Genomic DNA, 27,945 nt, shown 5'->3' on the forward strand with positions numbered 1-27,945 from the left:
ACCCCTGCCCGGCTTCATAAGATGTTCCCTGCGAGATCGGGTAGTTGCTGGAGGGGCTGTGGTCTGGCAGGAACGGCGGAGCATATCTGGTGGAAGTGCCCTAAGATTGAACCATTTTGGGGAGAGGTACAGAGGGCGCAGGAACAGGCCTTTGGCCCGGGAGACGAACGAACGCTGGTACAGATCCTCTTGGGCATTTGTGGAGCCTCAGAGGTGGGGGGGCTCAGAGGAAGGGAGAAAGCAAAAGTGATACTGACTCTCGCAGCTATGATGTTGATAGCTCAGAGATGGAAGAGCCCCGAGATCCCCATGAATCAAGACTGGCTTCGAAAAATTTGGGAAATAGTGGCTTTGGAATGGGCAACTTACGCCATGGACGATAAAGTGCAGAACTTTACTGCGGATTGGGGGGACATAATGAATTTCCTTAAAGATGACTTGAGAGTGATATGGTGCCCGGAACGCCTAAGACTACTTGACCTACAATGAACGTGGAGGGACTGCCCGGAAGCAAGGCGATTTAGGATTTGAATGCTCGTTACTTTGGGGGGAAGGGAGGAGTGGGAGGATAGGAGGGGTGGGAGGGAATGTTTCCTTTTCTGTTGACATGTAAAATTCAATAAAAAGGTTTTTTTTTTAAAAAAGAAGGGGTCAAAGCCCGAGATCTGTGTGCAGGTCATTGATGCCAATAAAATGGACTACAGCTTGGGATGAAGCGGTAATGGAGGCAGAAGAACGTAGGCGTACTAACAACCAGGGTTATTCGTTACTTTAGGAGTAACAAAGTGGGGAATGTAAGGGAGAAAGGGTATTTTCCCCACCGTACATTCCTCATGAAAGAAGTCTACTTGCTCATCCCATCGCGGGGAGACGTCCCCCTTGTCTTTCCTCTGACGACAGTGGAAGGAAGCCATTGGATGATACACTCCGACTCCTCTTTTTACTAGGCCGCACAATCTCTAAAAAAAAAAAAAAACTTCTCTCCCTTCGTCCAGCGCCGCGCACAGCCAGCCTTGACACCCCCACCAACTCCTCTGTTGTCTGCGTCACAGCAGTATGAATTGTTGCAAACTGAAACAGTATTCTCTCGCTTCCTCTGAGCTCATTGCCCTGCGTGTGACTGGGTCGAATCTTTACATATGTACTCATCCGTCTCCACAAACCTGCTCCTGCTCCTTCGACCCCCACCATTAGAAATTATTGCTGCACAACCTTCTGCCCCTCTATTCCCCTTTTATGTAGCTGTTGGTAGGACCCTTCCCCACGGACCACCCTAGATTGCCTCAAATATACCTAATCCTAGGTGATCATATATTCTCCACGGACTAACACCCATCAATCCATTTGTTTGAACCATGAGGTACCAGTCGAACAAATCTCAGATCGAAACCCCAAGATAAGGCACCTGGGAAAAAGGACCACCATACCCTTGCCCCCACCAAAGCCTGGGTTAAGAATGTGTATATGTCTGCCCACGATTTATAGGCAACCCCACATTCTGGTAAAGGTTTGTCTTGCATTACTTTTAGCATGGCAAGGATTATTGTTTAGTTTAGAACAATTCCATCTTGTGGACCCAGCCTGACCTTCACCCCGCGAAGATGAGCCCAGCTGACCCACGTGCCCACATACCGCCCAAGCTACAGAAACCAATTGGGAGTCTGGAACTGTATATTGCAACATACTGGGCCATAGGGGCCTACCAATGAACGCAGCTTTTTTACACTGTATGTCATGGCGATTTCTGTGCATATAACTCACTGTTCATTTATCATTTGGCAGAGCGCTCTCAGAGCAGCAGAGTCCTCTGCGTGCCTTATTTACATGATATAAACGTTGCTCAACTTGCAATCTTTTTCCTGGTCTCATTCCCTACTGGGGTGTGTCCATTGATTCCGAGTTTGGGATCTGCATGTTGGTGAATGACCACTTGCAATGGGCACTAAACACAATTAACTATCGGGCTAGGTTATGGGTAAACTTAATGAAAGAAAGTAACTTTATAATGCTAAATGGGACATCAGAAAAGAGACTCTCCCCCGAGGCCCACATGGTCGAGAGAATCCTCGGTGGCAATCTTAGATTATGCCTCAATTTCCGAGCAAGCACTAATAAGTATTGCTGACTTTTACATTGTTCAGACTCTGTCGAGTGACCACAACATCCTAGAGATCTCATGGTTCACATCTATAGAGCAAACTGATAATTAGTACAAGCATAATGTTGAGCCACAAGGAAAGAACAGAATCAAACGGACAGCACCCAAACTAGCCAAGTTTCAGAAAGCTTTACAGAGTGATTTTGATAACATAGATCTCAGACAGACTACTTCCTACACTGAAACTCTTCAGTTCTTTCTTCAGAGCCAACAAAAGGGTTTATCGATCCAGATAACCCATATGTATTTGATACCGATGTTCAAAATATGAAAGCTAGGAGGAGACGCGCAGTTTGGCAAATTAAACTAGCTAATCTAAATAACAAAAACTGCCTGCTAAGGAATGTTAGTACACCATTTTAAAACGGTCTGCGTAAACACAAAGAAGAAAAGACAACTTGCGGGGGAGCGTATGCTAGCAGCTACTGCCTCCAAGTCCAGCTCGTAAATATGGAGACTGCTGAATAACCTCCACCATGAGACCTACTGGTCCACACAGCTGAATGTTATTAGTGCTGAGAGATGGACCTCACACTTTACAATGCTGTTTGCAGCTCCAATTGAATCAAGGGGAGAAGTGGAGATTATACCAACCAGTTTGAGCACCTAATCATTCGATCAGAATGATATCCTCATGCAAATTAATAAATTGAGTTCATCCAGGGCTCCAGGACCCAAAGGACTATCAAACACCACACTGAAAGCCAATCGGAAAGAATGGGCTCAAATATTGCACTTTATTTTCCCAAAAATCAAACAGGCATTATTCCAGCCCCATGGAGAACATCAGTAATCATCTCGTTATTCAAGAAGGGCAATAGGAATATACCATCTAATTATCATCCAATTGCCCTTCTTGACATACCAGAAAATATTTTTGCACGATTAATATGGTCAAAACCTACGAGATTGTTAAACGTCAAACATCTAGATATCCATCAGTCTGACTTCATAGCAGGCCTAGGCAATGCAGTCAATCTTTTAACTGTGAGTATCATAAAACAGGCAGTGAGCACTAAAGAAAATATATACTTGGTGTTCATTGATTTCAGGCAGAAGTTTGATTCAATTTCCAGAGAATTTCTATGGGCTAATTTAAAAACTTAAATGCCCGCCCGATCTCCTATATATAATACAACAGCTCTAAGTCACACCTCGTTAAGAGTCAAACTCAATCAAGAAGGGCTACTAACTGGGGTGATTCCAACCCACCGTAGGCTAAAACAAGCTGCACTTTGGCCTCAACATTGTTCCATTTTTATATCTGAGATTTAAATATCGCCTTGTACGCCACTCGTTCCTTTTCACCAAAAATAGCTGAAACTAACATCTCATGGCTGCTATACGCAGATGATTTAGTAATCATCGACCATACCCCAATCGGTTTGCAAAGGAAATTGGATGCCCTCCAAAATTATGCAGAAAGAAACATGCCAACAATAAACAAAGAAATCTAATATTCTGGTTTTATCGGCTTCCCAAAAAAAACAAAAATGTTAATTCAAGTGGCATATTGGTAAGGAGCGCTTGGAAATAGTAAACGAGTTCTGTTACTTAGGCCTTAATATCAATGAGAGCAAGGGAGATATTCCATATAAGTAAGAAATCAAGCTCAAAAGGAAAATTTATCACAAGACAAATTAATTCAAAGTCAATATGGGACATTCTGTTGCAAATCTGTTATATGCAAAAGTTAGTCCCAGTAATCACATACGGAGCACAGTCAAAATTACTCACGAGTCAACCAAATTGGAATCATCTTGAAGGAGTATACTGGAAGACACTACTAGGACTACCTAAAATCACACCAATCCAGATAATCCGATTTGAGTTAGGGTTGACGTCGCTTCGCACGATAGTGGAATGGCAAACGTCAAGTCTTTATAGAAAATGCTTAATGCACAAAGCTTATGAATCAGCATTAATTTCAAAAAGTGCATCCGCCTTGGAAAGTAATCATAAGGGATCCCTGAAATCATGGAAGAATTGTCTCACCATCTTGCAAAAAGTCGATATTGAAGAGAATCTTCTGATAGGTAATCCTAATTGTGCAAGGGGCAAATTGTATCAGTTTTTTTTTTATTCGTTTTTATTAGTTTTATCATAAACAACAAAGAAAAGAAACAAAAAACCAAGGCACTTGTCAAACGATGCACCATTCATAACCTTCAATCACATAACGAAAAACGAAAGGCTTAATGTGAGCTCACAGTGTTCAACAATTATCTCAGTTCGCAGGTGAGGTGCATTTCAAGAAACTCAAAAGAAAAAAAACTTCCCCTTCCCCCCACTCCCTTGATTTAGCTCGAATCCATTGATCGTTACTGAAGCGCAAAAAACGTTGATAGGGCAATATTCATGACTCCGTAGTCTGGTCGCACAGTGATCACTTGTTTCGGGAGTTATTCAGCTGCTGTCGCCTGGGAATTGGTTTTCCATTAGGACTCCAAAGGCTCATCGGATAGGGACTCATTATCTGTTAAGTGTTGACTTTTAAAGTCCATCCATAGAGTTTCACAGTGGGCAGCTCTTCAGTGTAGGGTGGCCGTTAGGGCAATCCATTCATCCTTTCCAGGCACCGCTCCGGATTTTCATTTGATCGCCAGAAGGGCCCTGGCGGCAAGTGGTAGGTGGGGGGTTACGCCTTTCACTTTGGTCCAATCGTCTGTGTCCCTTTCTAAGGCAAAAAGCACAAGGTAGGGGTCAGCGTCTCTTTGAATGCCATGAATTTCCTTGATCCACCCCAGGACCTTGTCACAAAATACTTTGATGTGCAGGCAACCCCACCACATGTGCCAGTAATTAGCCGTTTGGCCACATTTCCTCCAGGTCGGGCTCATTGTCTGAGATATTTTGGATAGTCTGAGGAGGTCATATTGCTACCTGTGCAGGAGTTTGATGGCATGTAATTTGTACTGACAAGATAATGATGTTCTGGAGGCAGCTCTGCACATTAAATCCCATTGCTCAGGGTATATTTCTTCCCCAAAGTCCTTTTCCCACCTGGACCTCAAGGGCACCGTAGATCCGTCTCCCGCTGCTATTAGTTCCTGGTGCATTATTGATACGAGACCCTTCCTCTCCACTCTAGAGTCCAATATCTTCTCGAATGGGGTCAAGTCTCTGTTCAGTTTGTCCTTCCATTCTGCCTTCGTCAGGACCTTTTCAGTTGGATGTACTGGAATGTGTAAAGAGTGCCTATGCCCAATGCTTCCGTCAGTTCCGGCAGAGTGATATAGGAGTCCTTTCTCTGGAGCTTTCCCACTCTCTCCAAGCCCGCCTCGTACCAAGATTGGTATCTGCCCACATCCGGTATGTGATTGGCCATGCCAGGGGACCATAGATGGCTGAGCGGAGATGGCCAGGTGCTTATCTTGCGCATCTCCTTGTTTGCACGCCATACACTCCATATCGTGCTCAATATTGAGTGACTTTTGATTTTCCGTAGTACCCTTTTGTGCGGGGTCCACAGCCATTTTGATACTGTGGCCGGGGCAAAGTAGTGGTTGTCCATTTGGACCCATTGAAGGTCATGATGTTCTCTGAGATGGGGGATCATGACTCGTAACTGGGAAGCAATGTAATAACATCTCAAGTCCGGGGCCCAACCCCTCCCCTGTCCTTAGGCAGCATCAGCGTGGTGTATGCAAATCTTGCTTTCTTTCCCTGCCATATAAATCTCATCATGATTTTTTTAGCCTCACTAAAGAACCCTTTAGGTATTTCGATTGGGAGCATTTGGAAGGGGTACAGGAAGCGGGGGAGGCACGTCATCTTAACCGCGTTAATGCGGCCAAGCCAGGAGATCCTAAGTTTACCCCATTTCCTAAGGTCTGCAGTGAAACGCTGAAGGAGCGGAGGAAAGTTAAATTGTATCCATTTTTGTGGATTAAGCTGTGGGATAACTTGCAAAACACAGAATTGTCAAATAGGGCAAGTTTCTCCCAAAGGCGCTAAAAGAAGTTCCGAAATATCTCCTAAGATTTCCCAATATCAAATATTGCAGTCCTCTAATGCGGATTAGTTTAGATTTATGGCCCACTAAAGCAGTGATTGCTCGAAGAGTGAAAGATACTCAATTCTCCAGCCAATGTCGATTCTGTAAAATGTGTCATCTACTGAAACTTTAGAACATGCGTTTGTAGATTGTCCAGGTCTAATACAATTGAGGAAATTGTTTTTTATAAATTCAAGGATTTTAGAATTTTATCAAAGAAAGAAATGTGGGAGAAAATATTCAATCCCGATCAAATATCCCTGAACATAGAGTCTGTAAAGTTTTTGCAAAAATGTGATTTGTCAAATGAGAATGCTGCACAATTTAACTAAAAGAACTTTGCACAATGAGAGTGCTACAAGAAAAAGGGGAAATGTGGATACTATCTGTTGATCGATAGCATTGCATTATAACCTGTTGTAAAACAATGATAACATCTTGCCACATCAAGCTACACTTCCATATGTGCGAGCATCTACGACCTGTGGCACCCATTGACACTTGCTACAAAGCTTTGAAATGGTCTAAATTCTCCATCCTCTCGCTTTTCCTTTTTTTTTGGTACTTGTTTTTTTAACAGAAATTTCAATAACAGGAGGCAGTAATAAGATGAAATGATAAATCGCGATGCCAAATTTGGGTTGTAAATAGCTAAGATCAAAGAAAAGCCTAATTCTAAAGATGTCATTTTAAAGAGGTTATTACATTTGTTTTTAATGCTATGTAAATGTGTTCTTTATTGCAAAATAGTTTAATTTGCAAATATCAATGTAACTTTTGAACGTTTTTTTTTACCAAAACAAAAAAAAGACTTTAAATTAAAAAAAATATATTTACAAGACACAGGTTCACACGTATATCCCCATTAGATGTTTTACATAAAATTGATTTTGTTAAAATCTCTCCAGTTATTAAGTTCCAACCTTCCCTTGAAGAGATTAGGGTGTTACAAACCGTTTTTCAGGAGGCCTCCAAAAGGTAGTGCCATGATGCCCTTAGAAGCAGTGAGATTAGCAACCATGTTTCCTGAAGGAAAAAAATGTCACACGTCAAACTAGTTAAAAAAAAAATTGGACTCATTATTGAAAAGATGAGTGTCCTCTAGTATTCCATGAGATGCAAGAGACAGTATGGTGAGTCAGGGAATCATTTCATCAATATATGCCCAACTGATCAGACAGAGGTTGGTGGCGATCTGCAGTTATCAAGGACCAAGAGTTTGTGGATGGAGTTTTATGCACAGGTTCCTCTGTAAAAGTAATGTGTCTTTTAGTGGACGACGCATCATTACATAGAGAAACGTGAATGTCGTTACCCCTACTCAGAAGATTAGGTAGCAAGTTATGTACAAGATTATGCTCTGTGATAACAGATTGGTGGGTGTTAAAAAGATAAATACCAAAACCATTAACATGAAAAGAGTTGCCTCTTCCATTAGGAGGGCAGTGGTAATCCTCGAGTTTAGATACAAAGCAACTACTTCCACTCTGTTACCCCAACCAATTCGACTTGATTTATATCCACAGAGGAGACCAACTGTAAACAAGAAATTTCATAAAACAGCTGTTGAAAGGGCTCTGTTTTTCTGTAGAGCATATACGTTCCAAAAACGGATGTCGAAGGGGAGGTTTTGTTATGTAAACATTCCCGTTTCTTAGCCGAGAATACTCCAGCTCTGGTGGAACACTTTGGTTTAGTTAAGTGGGATCTTCTAGAGTATAGAAGTTACACATTTATTTCCAATTCTTAGGCTCTCCTTTCTCAGTTGATGTGTTCCTCACTTGAGCTGGTTGTTAGGGAGAATTCTCTTATAAGGCTAATTTCCCAAACCTAGTGAGTCCCCCAGCAGCTTTGCTGGATTTTTGGGGTTTGTTTTTTTCTCCTGCTAACAGTGAGACTCTTTTCCTCCCACTCTTAGGCATGATTTGAGGTATGTCTTTGTCTTAGTATGTGTTCATGGGCTATGGGGTAACCTTTTTACTCCATAGGGCATCATCTGTTTTTGTGTATGTGTTACACAGCACTCTCAGAGCAGTAACACAGGGGTGTCATAGTGACCCCCAAACATAGACTCCATACCCTGGGACTGACTACTGTCTCCCTGGGCATGTAAAGTTACCATTGACTTTACTAGTCCAAAATTGTGAACAGAATCAGAACAAACCATCATATTGTGGAAGTACTGGAATGGGTTAATTCGATTGCCCCTGGGTCTGTTTCCAAGGGGGCACTGTCCAGTCCCCCCCTTGTCGAATTTCTGGCTGGTGGCAGTGGTTACCACGCAAAATATTCCACCGAAATATTTCCTATGGGATTTTCCCATTGATTTTAAACGCACCACTTTTTGGTGCAATATTAAAGATACCGCTGGTTTATTTATTTAATATTAAATCAACGGATGGGTCTTTTTGCCAGAACTCTTTTCTAAAATGGCGTTCGTGTCCGTCTCTGTAACTCCAACCAAGGTCGGCCCTTTGTTCCACTTTTTGGTGGGCATCTCCACAGAAGCCCTCCAACTGGTGCCACTCTGTCTGGGTTCCACAGGATGTGTGGGTGGGGGAATTGGCACCCTGGACTGGGTTGCCTTAACAACCCAAGTCACACTCTGTTCCGATTGGGCCAGTGGTGAGCCACCACTTAGCATGTTTAAGTGACAGCTAGGCTGTTGAATGGGGGTATTTCTGCATAAAAGCAGGGCTTTTGGGACTGGAACTTCAGAAGTCGCCACAGGACCTAAGAATCCGAAGAGGGAAGAAGCTGAGCCATCTGCAACGACGACACCACCGGTGGAGCCATGCTGCAACAAACTCACCACTTTCCAAACAACAAGAGAAGATCATCTTCTGGACGAGTCTTCTTCCTTTGAGCTGGTGGGATCAACCAGTTCGCCCCTTTCGCCTTCCAAAGACGTCTCTTGATCGAATTGCCCGTGCCAAGCACCCCGGCGGCCGGATAGCCAAGCTTCACCACTTTGACCGCGAATAAAAGGAACGCAGCTTTTAACCGACTAACTCCGCGGCTGGTTTCATCCCTGTGCAGTGCCTCGACTCCAAGTTTCCTCCTTGACGAGATCCTCTCTTCCCCAGGTCGAAACTACAAACTGCAACCACTGCAAGGAACAACTGCCACCGCCGGAGCTTCCTCTCTCTTTAAGGTACTGTGTTCTGCCTCGCCTCCCTTTCCACGGATTGCTAAAGGTGACCCTAAAATCCTTGGCTTTCCAACTGGGTTGGCCCCAGACCTTCTAACTTTACTTCTTGAATCACCCCAACCTCTTTTCAACACTCTGCAAAGACTTTTAGTGCATTTTAAACTGTGTGATCTTGGGCACATTTCGCTTTCCTCCATTTAAAGTGGGCCTGGCCTATGAATTTTGGCTCCACAGTGTATACTGCCTTCACATACTTGCTTTAAACCTAGAAAAGTGTTGGGAACTGTTTTATTTTTATGCCCTGCCTTTTTCTCTCCCTTTAACTTAACTATTGGAGTGCCATCTAAGTTACATGCTCACATCTGTTTTAACAAATAGTGGTGTTTTAACTCTGACTTGTCTAATAAGTTATCAAGGGAGGTGTGTATACTTTACCTGACTGTGTTTTAACTTGCTTTTGATTTAGAGTGCTAGCGTATTTCCTAAAGTGTGTTTTAAATAAATATTTATATACTTTTGATACAAAGCTCTGGTCAGTGTTTGTTTGCTCTACTGTGTTTTTAGCCCTATTGTGTATACTCTATATACTGCGTAACTCTTCTTGAGAGAAGTCTGACCTCTCACCCACAGCTACCAGGTAAATCTGGGTGGTACAGACTGCTACCAATTGGGTTTTCTGCTTACTCCTGTAGTCTTAATCTTTTTGCAGTGGTCCCCAAGGGAACTGCACAGGATTCTGCCTAACACTGGTTCAGAAGAATTATCTGCAGAATTTCGGTTTGTAACAAGAGTAAAATCTTTGCTCTAGCATATAGAATTTGTGTGACATGCTTTCATGACAGATGGGGTTGTGCACAGGTTTCCCTGCAAGCAAAACTGTGAGAAGGGTGCTACTTAGAATAAATAGTTTAATTCACTAAAGTCATCTGCTCCTCCGATAGATCTAAATTTGAGGCTTGGTCAAATTTCATAGATGAGGACGGTAAGAACTCGGTATTAAGAGTTTCCTCACAAGAGTAAGTGGACAGCAAACTCAAATGTACAAGCTCAAATGTATAACATTACAAGAGCTCTCCCACTTGTTGGACAATGCACTTAAGGGAATGAGTTACAGTAGATTTAGCAGGTAGTTTTGATTTCCGATGTAGTTTATTTTTTTTATTAGATACAGAATTTGATTTAAGCTTAGAAGTGTTTTGGGGGGGCGCTCGAGAGCCCGAGCCAGATGGCCGCGGGCTGCTGAGTCTCTGGCAAAGCTGGAAAACCGCTGATGACTCTCCTACTGGCGCCTTCTGACAGTCATCCCGACCAAAGCATTATGAAGCAGAAATAGTGCTGCGACAGGGGTTGCGAAAAATGAGGCCAGACACTGCCTAAACACATACGTATACCCCTCTGCGATGTACGGAATGGCGGACTCGGCCCAGATATGGCGGCCGCGCCTAAAATATATACCCGTCACCAGAGAACGGGGCCTGCCCGCGAGTGCTCATAAGGCTGCCGACAGCATGGACGTAACAGTGCCTGCCTGCCTGCACTTAGAATCCACAGCCGAAAGCATGATACCTGCTCACACGAAGAACGACGGAACGCTGAAGACAGCCGCTGGGCCCCGGGCACCGGGCTAATGGAAGGGCACCTGTAGCCATGTTAGGATGCTGCAGAAACCTGCAGAGTCCAGGACCCGGCAAGGCAGAGGGGCCCGGAACAGGCCATCGGTGAAGACCGCATGCTGTAAAGGTGCCCGGGGCTGGCTGGCGCTGCATGGGGTCATAGGCGGCGGCGCACAGACCCTGGGATTCACCGCTGCTGCTAGCGGCTCTCAGGCCTCGGAACCGTCCATACCTGCCCGCTGAGCTGCTCTGCGAGACACAGCTGTCGGAGACGGAGCAAAGTAAGAGCGAGAGGTCCGTGGAAAATACAGCTATGAGAAGAGCCTAGTTGTATATGCTGTTATCCCATCGAACATCCTTCAAGCTACAACAGTGCCCGCAGTGCCATATCCTGATTCTGCCAATAACCCATGTCCAGAAACGGCAAGTATATAGATGAGCACTTGGGGTGATGTACCCTTGAATCGGAAGATAAATGAGTGCTTCCACTTTACTGCAAACGCTGAATAACCTCAGTATAGACTTGCTCATCTCTGCTGTGAGATATGAAGGTGTGACACCCAGATACTAACACGGGGGGTTCACCGGGGCCTCTGTATAGAGCATCGGGGCGCAGTGGCCTGAGCAGGCAATCAACCCATCTAGATGCCACCGACAGGTCAGTGGGGATCTAATTGCGGCAGCGTCTTCCCCCCGGTCCCACCTCGGTCCCGTGCTTACACTGCGTTTCCCCGGGCCTGCAGGAGGAGGAGGAGGCCGAACAGGTGCAAGAAAGGGGAGTGTGTTTGACAATCAGCACTACTGCCTCGCATCCTTGAGAAACACAAGGACACCAGCCATACTGGGTGGGAGGCTGGGGTGATAAGTGGCGGCACTTGAGGGAGAGTTAACTCGGACTGCCCCATGACGGCAATGAAGCCCGGGTCCCGAAGAAGGGGGCACGGTGAGACACAGTACCGGCTCAGCTACATAGCAGCAGCCACACCAATAGCCACTCCTGAGACTGTTCTCTGCACATTGTAGGTACCATTCAATGGTCACTCCCGCACACTCATTAAATTTGCACCACCTGGCCCCTGCCACCCCATAAAGCGACAATCCGACTGCGAGACAGTCTCCGACCCCCCTCCCTCTCCCCACACAGGCTAGGACTACGTCTGTGTTATAACAGGAAGACTGTATACATAAGTGGTCTCAGTGAAATGTTACCAGCGCATCCTGACACCCCCTAAACAGTGCACCCATACCATTGTGCTCGATGAGTGATGCCGCCGTACCATGTCGCCCTACACACCGCAAAACATATATGGATATCCCAGCACAACTCCAGGCCATACTGGCAGAGATGAAAATAATTGGCCAACGGACTCAAGAGACTAATAAAACAGTCCAAGACATTAAATGGGACCTGCAGGATGTCCAGACGAGACGACGTTCAGGCGGAAACTATTTAGACAATGAACAGAGCATCAGCTCCCTGGAAGATCATCACAAGACCATGGCAACGGAGCTGGACGGAGTCATACGGGAGGTGCAGCGCCTGGGCGCCAAACTGGAGGATCAAGAAAATAGATCAAGATGCAACAATCTTAGAGTGGTCGGCCTGCCAGAGAACGCAGAGTGCACAGACCTTGAGTCTTTCATGTACAATTTTCTACAGGACGTGCTCCACATCGACAACCCTCAAGACTATGTCATCGAGAGAATTCATCGGGCACCGATCCCCAAACCAGCTCCAGGCGAAAGACTCAGAGTGATAACGCTCCGACTGCTGAACTTCCAGCACAAAATGGCCATCCTGAAGGCTTACAGAACGATCGGTCAAATAAAGATCAGAGATGCTTCGATACGCCTTTTCAAAGACTACTCGGCGGAGGTCTTCCGCTGCCGGAATGGCTTAAATCCTATCTTAGAAGCGCTTAAAGGTAAAGATCTCAGGGACTTCCTTAAGTTTCCAGCAGTCTGGTGTATACAACTGGACCACCAATGGCACTCGTTTCAGGACCCGGAAGATGCCTGGCGCTTTTTGTAACGACAGTCCTTGGTTTCAACGGACTTCCCTCAGGGGGGTGCACAGGGACCTCCTGCATCATCGCTGCCTAGACCGTATCAAGTGGTCCCTCGGTCCACGGGCAGAAGACGGCGGGCTGGGAAAGGCCTTTGTGGACCAGACCGCTGGAGGAAAGAGACCCGAGAATGATCACTCTGCCCTGAAAGGACCACCGATCGAATAGAGTACATCACAGGAGCTAACTGGCGAGGGCGTCACTGATGGGACCGGAGCAGGCAGTAAGACAGTCACCACACACATGCTTCCTCCTGGCCCCAACTAAGCCGGCAACGATCTGTGGAGAGAGAGACTGACGAACAGGTACGTCCGGACCTCCAGTATCCACAGCCACACTGGCTCTGCCTAGAAATATACTTACACAGTGACAATCCGTGACACTAGAGCTCGTCCAGCTGCTATCGCCACGCAAGGCGTTTCCCTTTGGATACTCCCTACTCCGGGTGAGGATCCAGGCCATCACAGGTCACGAGCAATATGTGCTCCCTGACCACTAAGAGGACACCCCGTTCCATAGAGAGGCTAAGGTTTGCATGGGGATGGGTGCGACTTCAGAAGCCTCCCCCCATTGGGTGCACGCAGGGCCTTTACCGCCATGTATTGGGAAAGAAAGATCTGTTCAATCCCAATGCTCTCGAGGGGGGGGAGGGGGCGTTTACCCATTTTTGTGTTATTGTTCTACCTGTTATTAGTTCCAGATGGTACTAAAGGGATTTGGAGGTGGGGAATCTACAAGGTAGAAACCATGTGTTCTAATACAAGAGATGGAAAACCAAAGGGCTTGAACTTGCAAACCTATGATTCTGTCATAATACTAAATGGACACTCGCACTACTGACCCTTAATGTTCAAGGGATAGGGCATCCTATAAAAAGATGACCGGTCTTAAATCACATGCGAGGGGGATGTGGTATACCTGCAAAAGACTAATTTAAACGATATGAGGCCTCCGGATTAGTGGCGCAATACAAGAACATAGATAGAGATAGATAGATAGATAGATAGATAGATAGATAGATAGATAGATAGATAGATAGATAGATAGATAGATAGATAGATAGATAGATAGATAATTGAGTCCAAGAAACTTGAACGCGGGTGGGTGTTGCGACTCATGCCCCATTCCAGGGCAGGCGCAGGATTATCTATCTTGGTTAATAAGCGGGTCCACCTACAAGTTAAGGACACGATCATAGTTAAAGAGGGTAGATATGTCGCTATCAGGGGGCAGATCCATCACCATTTGATCACCTTTCTGAACATCTATGGCCCCACAACAGATAGACCATCTTTCTTCACCCATACCTTTATCACATGTGCACCTCTCCTGGGGAATCTGACATTTGTGGGGAGGGGGCTTAATGTAGCTATTGGCCCTATGCTAGACAGTCTTACCCACGGCGCGGCTCGCCCGTTAAAATAAAGGAAACAGACTGCCCTAAATGCACACGTATCAGACATATACATGGATCTCGCAGAGATTACACATACTACTCTCATAGCCACCTAAGCTATTCAGGATCGGCTACCGGTTCACCCCACACAATGCCATGCACATGGTGGATAGCTGCAACATAATGCCTATCACCATATCGGACCACACTGCGGTACGACTCCAGGTGACACTGCCAGACATCCCCCCCACAGAATCGTACCATGGCGTCTGAACATGAGGGCGCGGACACACCCAGGCTTCATCGATCACCTTATTGCAGATATGTCGGGGTTCTAGGACAACAATATAAATAAATCGTATGACACACTTGCATGCTGGCATGCGTTTAAAGCCTTCGTGAGAGGCCAATGGATATCAAGATGGTCACACAAATTAAAACAATGGAAAGAAAAAGAAGCGCAACTCACCAAAGAACTCATTACACTGGAGATCCGCGGGTTCAGATGGAATCCTGATAGACTTACCGCTCCATGGCCAAAGACATAGCCCCCAGTCAAGAGGAGGTCTTTACTGGGGCAGCACTAAAAGGCTGGCTACCACACTCAATGCTGGCAGCAAATATCGTGGTTTTTCATAAGAAATGGTGACTCCCTGATAACTGCAGTTCATTTAGGCCAATTTCATTAATAAATTCTGACGCAAAAATTCTGGTGAAATGTTTAGCACAAAAGATCAAGGGGGTCCTCCCACATATAATACACAAAGATCTGACTGGCTTTATCACCAAAAGGCACCCGGGAGACAACGTCAGAAGATTACTACATGTTATTGCAGACAATTCGGACCCGGAAGAAGTGGCCCTTAGCCATCGACGCTGAGAAGGCTTTCGAAAAAAGCCCATTGGGACTTAATGTTCCTGGCCCTTGCAAAATATGGCTCCCCCCTGTCCCCGATTAACCTGATCCGACTACTATATTCTGACTCAACGGCGACCACTAATGGCGCAACGTCTGCACCATTTAACCTCCACTCCGGCACGCGACAGGGTTGACCGCTCTCCCATGCTACTCTATGCCCTGTCCACAGAGCCAGTAGCATTTAAACTACGTATGGATCCACACTGGAAGGGCCTACTGTGGGGACAGGAAGAACACTGAGTCTCCCTGTACGCCGACGACCTCTTGAACTACATCGGGAGGAGCTCGACCTCTGTCCCGCGTGTCCAACAATTACTGCAGGATTTTAGGCCAATGGCTGGAAACCGGGTTAACTGGGCGAAATCACAGATACTCCCCCTGCGTCAGGCTATCCCAAGGGATACAGGAGGGGTGGCTCCCTTTCACCTCCAGTTGCACCACATCACATACCTGGGGGTTACAATTAGCGCACACATAGGGGACCTAAAGGATCTCAATTCAATTACCCCCATATGATCAAGCTTATATAGACTCATCTACCGAGGTGGGAAACATTGCCTCTATCCCCCAACAGGCAGGATAAACGCGGTTAAAATGAACTCCATGCCCAAGCTTATATACCTGGCAACGATGCTCCCCTGCAGCCCGACCCCCACACTCTACAAAGATTTGGACAAGGCAGTCTCCAGGTTTATATGGAGAGGAAAAAAAGCATGCGTGCGATCGATTACTCTGACGGCCAATAAAGCAGACGGGGACCTGGCCCTCCCATCGTGACAGAGCTACTATCAGTCTGCGCAGATCTGCTGGGCAAAAAGGTGGCTAAACTCAGGCGATGATACGAGCTGGAAAAAGATCAAGCTGGCCTTGATGGCGATGCTGACCCCCGTCGAAATCCTAGCTCTTCCCCCGACTCGCCTTCCAAACCACATTAAATCCCATCCAATTGTAGGCCCGACAATCACACAATGGCATAAATTACGATCTCAGCAGGGAGTCTACATCATCAGAGTAGCACCCTCGTGGATGAGTGTAGGTACACTTATGGCAATCGGAGGGACACGCCAGCTACAACCGCGACAGACCACAGTGTGGTCACAAATAAAGATTATGGATCTGAGCAAAGGCCCGCAAATTGTACCCTTTCAAATCGGTTGCATGTGTCTAGAACTCAACACCACACATTGGTTGCAGTATAGGACGATATGTGCTGTGATCAAACAACATACTAATGACCTCTCCCGTCAAGCCCCCCCCACCCCCCCAAGCCCCATGCAAGGTAGAATTGGAGCACCAACAATGTGAACAACCCCGAATCCACACCTTCTACAATATGAGCATTCCAAACAATGTAGATAGGAATAGTGCACTGGTGACGGCTTGGTCTACAGATCTTGGCTTCACCTTAGACACAGGAGATATCTACGACTTCTTCACAGCGATCCCAGGGACTTCGGTGAACATCAGAAACAGGGAGATTCAGTTTAAGCTAATCCAACGCATCCACTACACCCCGACCAGACTGCAAAGGACGGGTCGGATGCCCTCCCCCAACTGCTGGTGTGGATGTGCTGACTTGGGCACCATTGGACACATACGTTGGTCCTGTCCCAAACTGGCAGGATACTGGCACCGAATACATAAATGCATTAAATCGGACTTCCCAGAATCAGAGCTGCCTTTGTCTCCAGACACAGTGCTGTTCGTATCCTGTCACAGGGATTGGCATTCAGACGCCCTCACCTGTAAGGTCAAAGGCATCATGCTTTCTACTGCCCGCAAATTGCTGGTCATACACTGTCGCCCCCCACCCCCCGTTCCATACCACAAACCTGTTAACCAAGGCCTGCATAATGGAACGGGCCGCAATAAAATGCCTAAACCCGGACAACAATCTACGGGCAGAGAGACTATGTGAACTACTAGACCTATTCACAGAGACAAGATGTAGACCATAGTTATCCAACACCCCCTGTGCTCCACTAGTAACCCTAGCTCCGAACCTAAAACATGGTACAGCGACAGAGTGGCCCCACTATTTTTGCACTTGGAGATGTCAGTTCAGAAACCATATTGGTTCACAAATGGCCCTTGCCCAGAAATCCATGCCTTTGCAATATCGAACGTACACTGATAGATGGAGGTTGGGGGAGGGGAGGGGGAATGGGATGGGCCGGTTGGCCCAGGGGAGGGGTTCAGAATTTTGCATATGATGTGTATGTTATTATTATGATGAAGATCTGGTATATCTAGTGGAGTGTTATTAGCATGAATGTAATGCATATACCTCCATGCAAATGGAGGGGCACCTCATAACCCACCCCCCTGTGCTATTAGGCATTTCTATACGTTTGTCATTATTTCTCTGTTGCCTCGAACGATTTTAATTTGTATTTTCTCCCACTGTATGTGTGTTGAATTTTGAAAAATCAATAAACAGAATTTCAACACAAAAAAAGTGTAGAAGTGTTTTAACTCCGCACAGAGGCTACTGAGGATCCTTCTGAATGTTGCTACTAAAAAAAGATTGGCTCAGATGGCAAAGAAATGTACGCAAGCCTTTATTTTTTGAGTTAAAAAGTTTTCATAATTTTTTCCCTTTTGTTTTTAGTTTGGACGGTTTTACATTTTTCCCTTTAAAACACCTAAACTGTCACCCATAAAAGTCTTAATAGAAGGATCCTCACAGGAAACAGACTTCACAGGATATATTAGAACATTCAAGTTGCCAATGGAGTCACTAGCTTGACAGATAATCACTTGAGTCTGCCCTTAGCCGACTATATAAATAGATAATAGGTTTTTCTTATTTTATTTATTTTAGCGCTTATGAAAATACTTAGAATAAGTTTTAAATTGTTTCTGTTTGAACTACTCATATATTTTCTCAAAGATTTTCAAGGGAGTACAATACAAACTTGAGGGCGAGGAGAAATGTTTGACCCAAAGGGGTTACCTCACACAATGGTTCGATAAGCTTGGGTGAATGAATGAGACGGTGGCAGACATAATGGTATTGCTTTGACGGAGTTGAATGCGTTCAGAGACTTTGGGAGATAGGTCAGAAGTGAGTACCGTTTGAGGCCGAGAGGTTTGTGTAGATGAAGTAATGAGCCTCCTCATCCTGCCAGCACAGGTGGCTTCACTGAGGAGCTTCCAATTTAGGCAGCTCGCCCGAAAAGGTGTCCTCCTTAAGCAATTCCACGATCGAAGCAGTTCTGCTGTGTAATGCATATATGACCCCAGGCAACAATGCAAAAGAGCAGGGACAAAGAAACGAAAAAAGAGCACAAAGCAATCAACCATCGCTTGTCAAACACAGATTTTGCTTGAATTTGAAGTAAGTTCAATTTGCAGCCCAGCTACTGGCGTTAGAGCCCACAACATCCACCTTCAAACAGGATGCTAGAATTTCATGCGGACAAGCTTATGGAATTGTACTCCCTTGTTCTGGGAGCCTACCCAGGCAGGCGGCATTAGAGGCCACTAAGTACCACACAGTACTACAGTGTTGCCGCCAACCCACATTGTCTAACCCTCAATACGTATGAGTAAAGGTGAATTCAAGTATTTGCAAGAGAGGAATAGAAGAGGGAAATGGTCTTAACACCACCGCTCAGTGTAGCTTGCAAAAGCCCAAGCTCGCCCATTCCAGACACCACAGGGTCTATTGGAAAGCATGCCTGCTGCCAGAGGGGTGAATGCGTGCCACCCCGACCTCATAATACTGTGGGCTATATCCAGTCACTGCGTTTTCTCCGCCGTCCACTTCTGCTTTCCTGCGCCTGAGCGCTGGCAGGACGCGTGTAGAGGAGTCGGAAACGCTAGAGAGAGAACCCTGAAGCGTGTCAAACCGCACGGACGAGTGCTGTCAGTCGCTTCCAAAAGCAGATTACATGTTGTAATCCTTTTACCTTTTTTTCCCAATTTCGTACGTATAAGCAACACCTATATATTGGACTTTGTTGTCCTTTCACGTGCCAGTTAACATCTTTGGGAACCTTAAAATGCACTGTCTATCCCAGCAGTGACCCTGTCACTCATACCTTCACTATACTTTGGAAAGCCCAAGCACATCTCAAACCACTCATGCATCCAAGCCTATACATTTGCAATTTCATTATTTTCATCTCTCCCCTCATTCTGCGTCACTACAGCTTCTGCACATTCTTTCTATACCCCTTCCATCTCTACTCCCCTATTTTCATTTTCCTCCAGCAGACTGGCGATCACAGACTGGGGGATACAATACACCCTAAAACCAAAGAGAATAATTTGATGTCTTGGATAGCAACAACTTCCTATGACATTACAAATAATAACAATTGCTAATCAAGAAAAACAAGAGCAGCAAAATCTCTTAAATAATGTCTAAACGGGGCGTGGCTTGGCTCCATGACGGCTGGTCTGGCTCTATAAGAGCTCCTGACCGTGTCCACACGCCAGCATTAATATGTCCCGGTGAAACTAACCTTCCAGCACAACGCTATACGGTGCCCGCAGCTCCGGTGGGATTCCTGCATGCAGAGGCCAACTCTCAGCCCATGGGTTTGCCGAGGCCCAGAGAAACCATCCGATCTATGAAGGGCCGGGGAAATCTCCTCTGCTCCAAAATGGCGGGCGCAGCACAGTCGGTGAAGCCACTATGCCCGCTGCATGAGGCGCGGGTTTCGGCGGTCACTCAGGCAGCCCCTCCAGTCCTCTAGTGCCCCAGGGGCTCTGCTCCCTGTCCGCCGGCCTGCATCAGCCTGCAGCACACCAGTATCCTGCCCGCTGTGAGACCCCAGACGCCTGAGGACTGCCTGCCCTGCTCGTCATGCCGGGGCCAGTCCGTAGCTTGAGGGGGGCCTGCCGGCCAGGGATGAAGGGAGAGGTACGGCGCAGAGACTCCGTCCCTGAATCATCGTCTGCGGCGATCCGCAACCTGCCGGAGAGGTGACTCCACTCCCCGCCACTGCGGGAGAAAGGACATCGTGTGCAGCGAGCTCTGCGGGTGCTGCAGCCCCGCTTGGCGAAAAGCCCGCCCGCACTAGCTGCACAGCCCCCGGACACAAGCCAAGAGGACCATCGCTCCACACCACGTCCCCCCCGCCCTATGAACCCTTCTCTGCATGCCACCGGAGGGGACAAGGCGGCCTCCAACCGTGACCTGCAGCCAGCCTCGCACCAGAGTCCTGCCTGTTGCGGTACTCCGATGCCTGAAGACTGCCGGCGGCCGGCCCCGCTCTGAAGTGCCGGAGCCGGCGCATTACCTATGGTGCTCCGGCAGGCTGGAAAGAAGGAGTGTCGCTATGGTGCCTTGAATCCTGCTGAGGAGACACCTGCACTCTCCTCAACTCAACAGCAACAGGCCCTGGTTTGGTGACGGGTCTGCCTGCTCAAGCAGCGCGATCCACTGGGGCCCACACAAAAGAGGGGGCCATTGTCCCGCAGCTTGCCTACACACAGCTCCCTGCTACTTATGCGAAGGACTCACACCGGCAGCCTGCCCCACCACCCCGCTGCCGCTCCGGATACCACGCAGCGCACCAAGGCCCACATCGGCTGCCACCAACAAACAGCAGTCCCTTGGGTTCCCCCGCGGCGCACCCCGGCTTCCCCAACGCATGTTAACAGGCTGTGAACCTTCGGAGTGGCAACTTCGGGGCCCTGATCACGGGCCTGGGTGCGGCGCGCACCAGTCAGCCCCGCTGGACTCTGGGAGCCCACCCCAGTGGCTTAACACGTGGCACTGGTCCCCTCCAGGCCCCACCAGCACCAAGAGGACCCTCCCAAGCTAACGGACCCAGGACCTCCCGGACCAACTCTGTACCCACCCTCCGCCACTAGAATCCGGTACACCTGTTGCACCAGGAGCCCTATCCCTACACGCCGGGTGCCTGCAAATCAGGTGCTGCCTCAACCTACATGGGCAGAAGTCAGGTCAAAGCGCTCTCGGCTGGTGATCAATTTGGGGGGGGGGGCTCACCTAAAGGCCAAGCAACCCGCATCCCAGAATGTCCAGGAACCCCAAACCCCTGAAACAAGCAGACATCTCCTCCCTGTTTGCGGCAACCATGTCGGAGAAAGCCAAACAGGGAGAGCGTCCCGAAGAACCCAACCCGTGGACCCAAGTGGAAACCAGCCTCGACCAATCAGCGCAGGGGATAACAAAAGGGGATCTCCAAGACCTCCTTGTGGTGATCACTAAAGAATACCAAAAAGGCACAGAGGAACTGAAAGGCAAGATCTCCACCTTAGATAAGCGGGTGGGAGAAATCGAGTCAAGAACAGAAGAAATAGAAATCACCCTATTCGAACAGAACTTTGAAATCGGCGGGAGCGCGGGCCGAATTGCGGTGCTTGAGGCTAGGTGCGAGGCCCTAGAGCAGAAACAGGAGGATGCCGAGAACAGATCGAGGCGCAACAACATCCAACTGAGGGGAATCCCCCCTACAATCTCTGATGCAGAGCTGGGGCCCTACGTTAATGACCTCCTGCGCTTTATTCTAACCCTCCCAGATGGGGCCTCCCTGGAGCTCGACAGAGTCCACAGAACCAGGGCTAGGCAAAGCAACACCTCCCCTCCAGACGTCCTAGTGAGGGTGCACTTTTTTAAGATCAAAGAAGAGATAATGCATGGGGCTAGAAGTTCCCCCCCACCCCCCACCCCACCGAGTACACTTCCGGGATGCAGTAATCTCTCTATACCAAGATCTAGCCGCAGTCACCTTGGCAAAGAGGAAAGCCCTGAAACCACTGACCGACTGGCTCCGCGAGAGGAGGATCGCATACAGCTGGGGATTCCCCACCTCCCTATCTTTTGCATGGGAAGGGAAAACCCGCCACATCCTCACTCACAGAGAAGCGGCAAGCTTCATGAACCCAGAGGAGGGACCTAGTGAGGTCGACGGTCCCCGCCCAGACCCCGGAGGGAAGACTGCGGGAGCCCCTGAAGTCCTGGACCTGTTACGCTCACCAGGACCCCACAGGGGTGTCGATCGGACCCGGACAGCTGCGGTCTCCTTCAACGTGATGCGTAGTGCAGAGATGACTGTCTGGACTGGCCTGCCCAGTCTTGTCTGCTGGACCAGAAGAAGTATTTTCCTGCAAGTGGAGACAGGGATTAACCACCTGTGGGTTTTAGTGATGGCCTCCCAACTGTTCTCGCTCTCCCCACTAATCACCTCAGATATCCCCTTAGTAACCTCACCTTATGTTCGTAAAAGATGAGCTCTCCATCCTGCGTGTCTTGCAGGGGCGCGTAGTTACCAGTCACTTCACTGGTTTGAAGGCGTTGGGAGAGTTCCGGTAAGTATTGACTCTGAAGTCCCTGGCGGGATTGGCAAGTATCAAGTTCAAAGAGTTCAATGTGCCCGATGTTCACTCTTGTTCTTGTGAAGGTCTCGTAACTACTGCTGGCGTTCAGGTAAGAGTCTGTGTTACCCAACGCTGTCCGCTAAAACTATTGCATGCATTAACGTGTTGTTTTTCTCCCTCTTTACAGATGCGGCATATGAAAATGTGGAGAGTTATGGAATAATACCGCCAGTGGTAAATCAGGTAAGTCTATGGTGGTAAGAAGTTGTATTTGTTGATTCCCTTGGCTTACCTTGTTTTTTCTTGTGTCCCCTAGGTGCCGGATTACAGCGAAGAAATGATGGACAGTGCCGGATCGAAAGATGCTGTGAGAACTGGTGAATATGGCACCGTGCTGGAGCTGGCGAAGCGACACGTGCAGGACTGATGTACTTTCCAGGTCCGGAGATGAAATGGTTCCGGAATTAGGTGAGGAATTTGAAATAAGTTAGTTTTCTAACCTTGTCCTTTTCTTCTTTATTCTTGGAGCTCCAGATTCGAGGCGGGCGTGTCAGAAGACTGGATGCTGGTTGCAGGCACGCAGGCGTGTCAGAAGACTGGATGCTGGCTGCAGGCATGTGAGCGTCACGCTGCTGGATGCAGAATAACGCGAAGCATGTGCTGCTGTTCGGGTGTGGTTTAAATAGCCTCCAAAGTAGTTCCAGGTAAGAAGTTCCCTAGAGCCACGCCCGAGTAAAAAATAGTCCCTGTAAAAAAATAGTCCCATCCAGGCCTCATGTAGGCTTGGACTCTTTTGCAGCATGGTCTGCATCAGGTAAGTAATGTCTATGAGCCTGGCGCCTAAGGCGCCAGGACTGAACCCAGACAGCCCCTAGCCGGGGCTGCTGAAGTTTAAACAAATGTCTGGATGTCTGCTGCCGGAGCCGAGGGCCTTGGTCCTGATGCCCGGGGGTAGGCATGACAGGACCAGAGCCGAGACGGCGCAGACTGTGCTGCACCCCCGCCAAAAGCAAGAAGAATGACAGTGACTGAACCAGCGGATTGCCCCTCAAGATCTGGCAGTCCACCAGCCCGGGTCCTCCGGCAGCCCCAGCCCCCGCACTATGCGAGACCAAGCACATGAACCCAGCGGCCCGAGATCCGGACGACCCCGTCCCCTCCTGGGGGCTTGCCCGGCATGAACAGCCTAACTCCTCGAATTCCTTACGCCACAGAGGCCCCTGGGCCACTCGCCAAGGTCCGGTTGCCTACCGGAACGGCACTTCCTGTGGTGCACCACGCGGCACCCTTTATCAGTTTCACCGGTTGCATAAGAGGCACCGTTGCCTCCAATTGTTTTGGCGCGTTGGACCGGTAGCTTGCCCCGTTGGCTTAAGGCTGGCCCAGAAGTTGGTTCAGTGGGTTAGGGTGGGGTGGGGGACTTTGCAGAAGGAGGACAAACCAAAAGGGTCAGAGGGAACCTGACGCATTGGAGGGCGACAGAACATTTTTCCACAGAAGCCACAGATGGGGACCCAGGAGCAGACTCTTAGCGTGACGAACTGGAACGTCTGGGGCCTGAACGCACCCAGGAAACGGAAACTCATGAGCAAAAACTAGCCCGACTTTGCTTGGATGTTGTCTTCCTCCAAGAAACGCATCTCTTGGAGCCAGACCAGAAGCGCATCAACTTCCAAAGCTATCCAAGGTGCTGGTTTGCCTCAGCGAAGCAAAAGAAAAGGGGGGTTGCAATCCTCATCAGCAGCAATATGCCCCTAACCCAGGTCTCCAGCAAAATGAATCTGGAGGGCAGAGGCCTGTTGGCTGAGCTACCGATCACTCTAATCACCATCTACAGCCCCAACAAGGACCAAGGCCGCCTCCTCCGTAAGCTCCTGCCAATCATAGCCGCCTTCACCAGAAGCCAGCTACTAATTGTTGGTGAGGGGGGACACTTCAACCTGCCACCAGACCCTAACTTGGACAAAACTCTACCGCCGTCGAGAGAGGACTTAATTTACACCCTAGCCTTGGCCGAATTCCTAAGGGAAACAGAAACCCTAGACATCTGGAGATTCCTCAATCCAGGAGCAAGAGACTACACACACCTGTCCCATGTATACAAGGGATACTCAAGCATCGACCTGATACTGGCCTCCAGCACTTTGGCTCCCTGCGTGGAAGAAATCGACATAGGACACATCACCAGGAGAACATCAAGGAGTACGTCACAACGGACGTCGCCTGGGCAACCACCTGGGACGCAATGAAGCCAGTGATCCGGGGGGTAGCCATGAATGCCACAGCAAGGTTGCGCCGACTTAACCAGCTACACCAAACCAACCTGTAGAGGACAGTAAGAGAGCTGGAAAGCAGATTTAAAAAGCACCCGGCCAAAGCTACCGGCCGAGACCTCAAACGAGCAAAGGCAGAACTGGAAATGCACCAGGCAGACCAGGCGGCCAGAGCCCTGTTGTACACCAAACAATTTTACTATCTCAATAACAATAAGGCGAACTGCCGCCTAGCACACAAGCTGAAGAAAATACAAACAACGAACTTTGTCCAGTGCCGGTCTGACCACTCCGGCACCCTGCGCTACTTATAGGCAGAGAAGCTCGACCTTATGACGCAGCATCATGAATGCATCATGGCAGGGTCCCTACGGCCGCCCCAGCCCGATCCAGTATCCTGGCCGCCACCCGGAAGCCCCTACTACGCCCGGCACTAGAAGCTTTGGAGCAGCCAATCACGACGGAGGAAGTATCCGACACGATCCGCACTCTGAAGAACACGTCCCCCAGGTCAGACGGACTCATAACAAGATTTTACAAGAAGTTTGCCCACATTCTGGCACTGCAGCTGGCTGTCCTGTTTAACTCTTTTCTAACGTTGGGGGCCACCACACCATCCATGGAGGAGTCCTCCACGTTCCTCATCCTGAAGCCGGGCAAAGACCGCACACAATGCACGTCATACAGACCCATCACGCTGCTGAACAATGATGCCAAGCTGTTTGCCAAAATCTTGGCCAACAGACTAGCCCCCAACCTCCCAGACAGCATCCATCTGGATCAAACAGGGTTTATTCCGGGCTGCAACACGCAGGACAACATTAGAAGAACAATCAATGTAATTGAGTCAGTGTGCAGAATGGGCATCCCCTTGGTGGTCCTCTCGTTGGACGCACACAAAGCGTTAGAAATGCTGGATTGGGGATACATAGAAGAAACCCTCCGCCACTATGGGTTCGGCCCGAACTTCAGGAAATGGGCCCTCGCCATCTACCAGCATCCGACCACCCACCTGAGACTGAATGGAGCTTGTTCCAGGAAAATCAGTATTGCGAGAGGGACCAGACAGGGGTGCCCCTTCTCCCTGCTCATCTTCGCTCTCTCCATGGAACCACTTGTCAGGAGGATTCGGAGCAACCCGACAATCCAGGGCTTGGAATTTAAGGGAGAATCCTATAAAACAGCCCTCTACGGGGACGATATACTGCTCACTCTCACTCGAGCAGAGGGGTCCATGCAGGCCTTATGGAGAGAGCTGGAGGAATTCAGAGAGGCCTTGGCGTTCACGATAAACATTGACAAGTCCACAGTTACAGGAGTCAACCGCCTCATGGAGCGATTGCAAGCCTCCTACCCAATCCAGTGGGCTAAAGCACAGATAAACTACCTGGGGGTGCAGATCCCCGTCTAAGCCAGAAAACATATACAGAACAAATTTCCCACAACTAACCAGAGACCTCAGAGACGACCTGGGACGCTGGCGCAAGCAGGAAATCTCCTGGTTCGGCCGCATCACGGCGCTGAAAATGAACCGGATCCCGAGACTGCTCTACTTCTGCCTGGCGCTGCCCACAAACGTCCCCACGAAAGCCTTGTAAAAACTGCAAAGAGCCACTCTGAAATACGTCTGGGAGGGCAAGAAACCGCAAATCCCGAGACACATCATGCTCCGCGGGCCTGCCATCGGTGGCCTGGGGGTCCCAGACGTGGCCAGATACTGCCTCACAGCCCAGCTTTCCCACGCCTTTGCTTGGAAAACCACCACCAATCGGGCCAGATGGCTGAAGCTGGAAGAGGACTGGAGCATCACCCAGTTTGAAGCACTTCCCCACATGAAAGTATGCAACATGCCCAACCACACGGGCCCACTATCGGCAACGTGGAACAGTGCTGAACTGGAAGAAAGCGGCACACCTCTGGAAATGCAGAAGCCCATCAGGTCCGCTCACCCCAATCTAGGGCAACCACGACTTCTCCCCGGGACTCGTCCCGAACATCTTCAACAGATGGCAGGAGGGCGGCCTGAGAACCATGGCGGATTTCTACGAGAACGGGAACACGCTAAACTTCAAGGAATGAAAGGCCAAATTCTTGATCCCCGAGACGGAAAGATTATGTTACGCCCAGCTCAGGCACTGGCTATCCAGCGGAGCAGCCAAGAAACTAGGCGGCGGAGAGCAAACAGCCCTAGAGCGTACCCTCACGTCGAACCCCCCCAAATGGAAAAATTCAACCTTATACAAACTGCTCGACAGGTCGGACCCGTCCAAAAAAGAACCATACATGCTCAAATGGGAAAAACATTGGCAGAACCATCGAGCCGGAGGAATGAAGTCAGATCTGGTCCCGGGCCCATAAGAGCTCTAGATGCACGACAAATGGAGAGGGTGCCTACAAAAGGTGTGTTACAGAAGGTACCGTACCCCAGAGGCTATGAACAAATTCAACCCGGCCATACCCCCACACTGCTGGAGGGACTGCCCCCGACCGGGGCACACTGCTCCACCTGCTCTGGACCTGCCCGAAGTCTGCGCTGTTCTGGAGAGAATTCCTGGATCAAATCAAAGGGATAACTAGCTGTACAATCCCCTGGACCCAGGCATCGTCCTCCTGGGAGCTATGGGCGAGGGCCAGTTCCCGCTAACAGGCCGCATAGCGGATTAATGCATCCAACTCTTGACTGCAGCAAAGATCTCCCTGGCCAGACTCTGGTCCAAATGTTGGGAGACGGTGGCGGCAGAAAAAATCAAGGCCATAAGATTCGGGACTACCTCCAAATTCGAACAAATCTCGTCCCCCTTCCGGACTACACGAGGAAATACCCAGGCCTAACGGGACAGCCCCCAACCTTCACTGGATGGGGAAACAGGCTTAAAACACACACACCGGAACAGGACACAACTCTGCCACCAGCAAACAGTCTCAGGCCTGGCTCAACCCCCTCCTGCGCCCTGAGACCCGGGGAAGTCTGCATCTCGTCAGAGCCCTACATCCGTGCAAGCAGAACGCTCCACCTCCCTAACCTGTCAACCTAAGACAATCAGCTCCCCCTACACCCTGCTATTGACATTCC

At 48.7% G+C, this 27,945-nt stretch overlaps 1 protein-coding gene across 2 annotated transcripts in view; it reads right to left on the reverse strand.

Moving 5' to 3' along the window:
• Window positions 1-27,945, reverse strand: part of KAT14 (lysine acetyltransferase 14) — a 939,559-nt gene that overhangs the window by 816,258 nt on the left and 95,356 nt on the right. The gene's annotated exons all lie outside the window — the stretch shown is intronic.

This window comes from Ambystoma mexicanum, chromosome 4q, assembly GCF_040938575.1.
Source record: "Ambystoma mexicanum isolate Mex_15411 chromosome 4q, UKY_AmexF1_1, whole genome shotgun sequence".
NCBI lineage: Eukaryota > Metazoa > Chordata > Amphibia > Caudata > Ambystomatidae > Ambystoma > Ambystoma mexicanum.